At 41.6% G+C, this 6,000-nt stretch overlaps 1 protein-coding gene across 1 annotated transcript in view; it reads right to left on the reverse strand.

Annotated features, from left to right (window-relative positions):
• Window positions 1-3,685, reverse strand: part of LOC138976708 (protein PALS2-like) — a 501,736-nt gene extending 498,051 nt beyond the window's left edge. The window contains exon 1 of the mRNA XM_070349578.1: window positions 3,611-3,685. The gene's annotated coding sequence lies outside the window, so the exon portion shown is untranslated. The remainder of the gene's footprint in view (window positions 1-3,610) is intronic.
• Between the last annotated feature and the right edge of the window lie 2,315 nt (window positions 3,686-6,000).

The raw sequence follows: 6,000 nt of genomic DNA on the forward strand, positions 1-6,000 counted from the left end.
TATAACATTCCATGGAATTGTTCCAAAGTCATGCGCCCACACACACACGCACACACACACACACACGCGCGCGCGCGCTGTAGAACACACACATAATACAGTAAATACATCACAGTGTGCGTATAATGTTGTATTTGTTTAGTTTCAAAGAAACCACAAAAAAGAAACCACTGGAGTTGTCTCCCGTACTCCTGTAGCATGCACTGATCTATTCTAAAAATAATCCACTATTTTTAGATCAGTGACCTGCACCGAGACGGTTATAAATACCCAAACGGCGCATACCGCAAACGGTTCGGGAATTCCCGACAAAAGAAAAGATCCGCACGCGGCACTGGCAACTTCAGTGTCAACTGAACACGAGAGCGTTCGGTCTTTTAGAAGATTTGTATCTTGAAATGAAAATTAACGAATATCGCGCTGTCCGAAGGATTGGAGTACATATCGGACAATGACCACGCTCAGGCTAAAACGATAGGACATCTGACCGACATGCGGCAATGTGAATCGGACATTTGGGAATTTTCATCAATAAATGTCCGATGTCCGACGCCTAACGACATCCCTGCGCACCTAAAGTGACTTATTTGACAGTGTACTCAGGGACTGCCGAGAGATGTGTGTGTGTGTGCATGTGTGAATGGTGTGCACTTCCGTGAGTCTGTTTATGCATAAGGTGGGTCGGGGAGTGAAGTGTTCATGCAAGGCTGTGTGTCCATATCCCAAGTAACCTTCCCACATGGATCCCACGTGGGCCCCAAGTGGGATCCCACATGGTGACGTTGTGGGAAGTCCCACATGGGCGCCATGTGGGATTTGATTACGACTTCCAGTGGGACCCCAGTTGGAAGTAAATGGGACACCAGTGGGAAACCAGTGGGACACGACTGGAAAACGGGTGGGGCACGAGTGGGATCAGGGTGGGAAACGAGTGGGATTCACGGGTGGAAAACGAGTGGGATTCAGGTAGGAAGCGAGTGGGAAGCAAGTGGGATTCGGGTGGGAAACAAGTGGGGTTTAAATCGGAAACGTGTGGGACTTCTTAATTTTTCTTCTTCTGACTTCCGTAGAGAACGTCTCAAGAGTCCTGCGAATTTAAAAATCATCAATGTATAAAGAAAAACAAAAACAAGAACAACTGATACACACAGATACATATTCAAGCACACACACACACTAGTTTTTAATCACTCAAATCGAGTCATCGAGCGCGCGTGCAGCCACGTGCCGTGGGAAAGCCGTGTTGATGCGTTCATCAACCTTCGAGTTTGACAGTAATCCCACTGATCGTCTTCGCTTTGTTGAATATGAAGCACCGCCATTATATTACTCGGTGTTCTTCAGATGTAATCTTTAATCCATGCACATGCAATACTCGCGCGCACGGAACGTATTCACAGTCTATTCGCCGGCAATTGTAGCAAATTTCACACACTCTCAATCCGACAATCGGCAGGCCCAACGCGGAACTGAACAGGGCAGAATAATAGTCCCGCAGTGAAAACAAAAATCCTTGAAAATATTTAGTCATCACGTGAGTAAATAAACCATCCTAGAGACAACAGTTGTTATTAACAGAACTGCAATAATTACACACATATAAAATACTTCGGTGTATTCAACGTTTGCCACGATTCAAACGAGTCTAGTGTAAACAGCGTGTGCTGTGACGTCACCGATCTCGATGGAGCAACTTGCAGACTCGCGCAGTGACAGTGTGACTCGCGCTCGCAGCGTCGGAACATTTTCCTCGCACGCTGTGTGGGAACGAAGAGGGAATTCCCACTTTTATCCCATTTCTGTCGAACGGCAAGCTTGTTTCCCAGAGACTAAGGGACGGCCCAGGTTTATACCACTTTCTTCCCATAGCTTTGACTGTGGGAGTTCTGTGGGATGGGAGTGGGCCCACTCTCCCATCCTCTTCCCACTTATTCACCACTGGGAACCCAGTGGGATTTCAATATGCGTGTTACTTGGGATGTCAATGAGAGAGAGGTGGACAATGACAATGACATTAAGAGAGAGAGAGAGAGAGAGAGAGAGAGAGAGAGAGAGAGAGAGAGAGAGAGAGAGAGAGAGAGAGAGAGAGAGAGAGAGAGAGAGAGAGAGAGAGAGATTGGATGCATAAATACCATTCCAAAAAAAACCCAATAGCTAGGTTACCTGCCGTAACACAATATAATCAATCATACATAAATTAACAAAAAAAACCTGTTAAAACTAACCCGTATGCAAACTCTTTACTAATCATGTTGTACATAACTGGAAGTTGGAACAAGTTGACACCCAACATTGTGTCAGCAGTAACACTAAACACGTTCAAAAACTTACTTGACAAGCACTGGAGACAATTTATGTTTTCTACAAATTTAACTCAATTGAGATCGTCCTAGGATGTACGCAGCGCACAAATATAAACAACGATATTTCAAATCACTAGTTGAAATACATAGCAGGCAAAAGGCTGAAAAGCCTATCAGGTCGCTTATGACGTTATGTTATGTTATGTTATGTTATGTTATGTTATGTTATGTTATGTTATACTGTGCACCTGCCGTACACAATAATTATACTGCACAGCACATGTGTATGTAAACTTTCCTCGTCCTGGTGTGACTTTTCATCTTTCGCCGTGTTGATATTTCGCTTTTCGGCCTCGTTGATCTAGTATAAACTCTACACTGAACAAAAAAACACCCTTCGATAGTACTGATGAGCGACCTTGTGTACCTTACATTCATGGGGCCAAATTTGTCCAACCAATTTGTTTTATTTAACTTAGAAATTTGATTCGTTTAGAGCCAAATATTTTTGTTTTTCTGTAAGGGATAGGCGCAATATAAATACACTTTACTATTATTCATCCTAAAATGTTTTCCTTCTTACTCAAGGGACGTAACCACTCAGTACACGTTTTCGAAGAATTCGATTTTGGGGATGAAATCTATTAAATTTTACCACCAATTTTCTTCACATGCAAGAAACTGACATGCTTTTCGTCCATAAATAATTTCACTTCTTAATTTTACCAGGAAACAACATTTCAGTCTTGAGTATATTATGTCGAGGGGGAAATATGTACACAGGCGAAAGATGAAATCGTGACTCCGGGTAACAGTTAAGAGCAACACACACAAATTCAAGTCAACAGACAGCATTCAAAAAGGGAAAGGAGAAAGTTAACACTGCGGACAAACAACGCGTACAGTCCGTGAGCATTTTTGTCGTTCCTGTGTGAGAGAAAGGGGTCAGTATAGTTGTTGTCCGGAGGCCACTGCGCGGGTCATTCACACAATCGGACATCACGTTCTGTGCACTGAAGCCCCACTGCCATGCCCTTTTGATCCCCGCCGTAACTGTTGCATCCAATTATGCCATGCAAACTTGAGAACAATATTGCTGCCTGTATTTTTCTTCCATTTGAAAAGTGACTTCCGGAATCCGAGACCGCAAAAATATTTAGTCCGCAAAACATCTCTTTTCGATCTCTTCCTGACTTTTTGATCTTTCGTACTGCAGTCTTTACCAACGGCAACTCGATACAAACTTTTGCTGTGAGCGCTGGGACAAGGAACATGATCAAATCGTAGAAATATAGTCAATTACATACCTGTGTTCGACAAACATGGGATCATCGCCTTGCGCTGCTTTTGACTTAGGTGTTGTGTCGTTTCCCGAGTTGTCGTCTGCAGGTGTGCGTCCGATTGTCATGTTGTCGCTCCGTGAAATAATGTCCCTTCGAGTGCTCTGTGGTAAACTGGTGGTGGTGGTGGTGTGTGTAGTAGTAGTAGTAGTAGTAGTAGTAGTAGTAGTAGTAGTAGTAGTAGTGGTTAGGGACTGGATTGGTATCCATAAGCCTCACGGCTTTTTTTCGCGTCCCATCTCATTAACAAATTGTTTCAGGTCAATTATAATAACATATGCTCAGTCGATATCAATTATCGTACAAATAAAGTGACTCAGTCATAAGTTTTTGTACGTCCAGCAGATTTTTGAAAGTGTTAATAGTTTGTGCATTTTTAACAACATCAGACATAGAGAATACTACATGGCTTGCTGTGTCGTACCAGATTTACACGAGCCGGTTTTGTTTTAATAATTATTGAACTGCGAGCGAAAGCGAACTGTTCACTATTTGAAAAAGCAACGAGTGTAAATATGGTACGAAACAGCAAGCCATGTAGTATTCTGTTTATCCTACATACTGTACTTACGTGTATTTTACTAAAAATGTCCTGCAGTCGAGGCAGCTAACTTGAAGACGCTTGTTTTGGAACCGGTGGATCTCTTCTAAAGCCTCGTTACAATCTATTACCTCAAAGTAAAGAAACGTCACTCTGAAAGTGTGGCGTGACGTGTTAGTTCTAAAAATTCATCGAAGGTAATTAGCGAGCGCAATTTTATTTTCTATAATGACGTACGTTTGTCTCGGCACGATGACTTTGGCATTATAAGCAGTGGAAAAACAGGTCCCTGCCAGACTTGCTTGACATGACCTCATTTACATGTTATACACACGTGTGATTTGAACTCGATTATTATCTCACGAGTGTCTCTCTCACGTATGTAGGATAAAGTGTGTTCCATGAGGGTGCAACTCTGTTAGAAAAGGAATGTTTTCGGATATTAGTTTTACTAAATTCAATAAAGATTTTGTCCGTATTTTTCCTCGTTGCATCAGTGGTAGACTTCTTGAAAAAAGACTCGACTTTGACATTATCAATACCCTGAAAGATTGTATAGGTCTGCATCAGGTCGCCTCTGAGTCTTCTCGATTTAAGGGTCGGAAGATTGAGTACCCGTAGTCTTTCAACATATGGTTTTCAAGGTCTTAACCAGTTTAGTCGCTCTCCTTTGCACCCTTTCAAGGGCGGCTGATTGACTCGTGTGTGTCTGTGGGGGTGTGTTAATACTGATACGTACAGTGTTAAAACTTAACAAAAGAAGTCTGTACTCACCAATCTAAGGACAGCACAATACTCTGATCAAATGTTCGCTGATGGAAGCTTCTTCAGGACTAACAAACACTGTGACACAAACATAAAGGGAAACAAAAACCGAAAAGGGTATGAAAATAAATAAAGGGTGAAAAAATGAAAAGGGAAAGAACTCTAGGTAAAGAACAAAATTACAGGAGAGAGAATACAGTGTATTTTTGTTGCGACTCATCTCGTCATCGGCGCTGTTCCGGAAATTACCTGCGCTTTGTTGGAATTCCAACAATGGCCGCCATTGTAGGAATTCCAACTTTGCGATACGCTATTCTAGAAATGTAGGGGAAAGGCTCCTAACTTGTATGGACCCGGCTCCTAATATGGACCACCTCCTGTTCTGACAAACTAACGGCGCTAGAGCGCTCAAAACAATTTCATTCGCTTTATTCACCCTCTCTGGATAAGTTGCACATGTCAAAACTGTTGCAGAAACACAAACCTCAAAACCGTTAGGCGGCTTTTTCACTTTCTTTTTCACTTTTGGTAGGGTTCACTCTAAATTTACCGCCTAAAACGGACTCGTTTTTGTCCACAGCCAAAGCTTTTATCACACAAAAATGGCTATATATATATATATGACAGCTAAGACCGTATTTGTTACATTTTAGCAGTGTTTACCCCGAGTTTCTACTGCAAACAAAAAAATAATAGCAAAACCTCAAAGTATGTGTGAGTCCCCTAATATGGACCACCTTCAACAAATCGAAGAAAATAAAAGCTAAAGGCAATTTTAATTAATTCATTAAGAAGCTTGCGGAAAATAACCTATAACTAGCCCTCGAGATTTCAAAAAAATATAACTAATAGTCTTTTTTTGTGGAAGTTGATAATTTCACTTATTTTCACTCTGTTTTTGATAAGCTTCTTCAGTTTCCTGGTGTGCTTTAAATAATGCTCTCATCAACCCGAAACAGATAAATCTAAAGCATATTTTAATTAGTCTGACTTGCATACAAAGTTGTATCATGTTATTTTGAAGTAATGGGGGCTTTTTACAGTGATTCGT

The sequence above is a fragment of the Littorina saxatilis genome, linkage group LG9 (assembly GCF_037325665.1).
Source record: "Littorina saxatilis isolate snail1 linkage group LG9, US_GU_Lsax_2.0, whole genome shotgun sequence".
NCBI classification, from domain to species: domain Eukaryota; kingdom Metazoa; phylum Mollusca; class Gastropoda; order Littorinimorpha; family Littorinidae; genus Littorina; species Littorina saxatilis.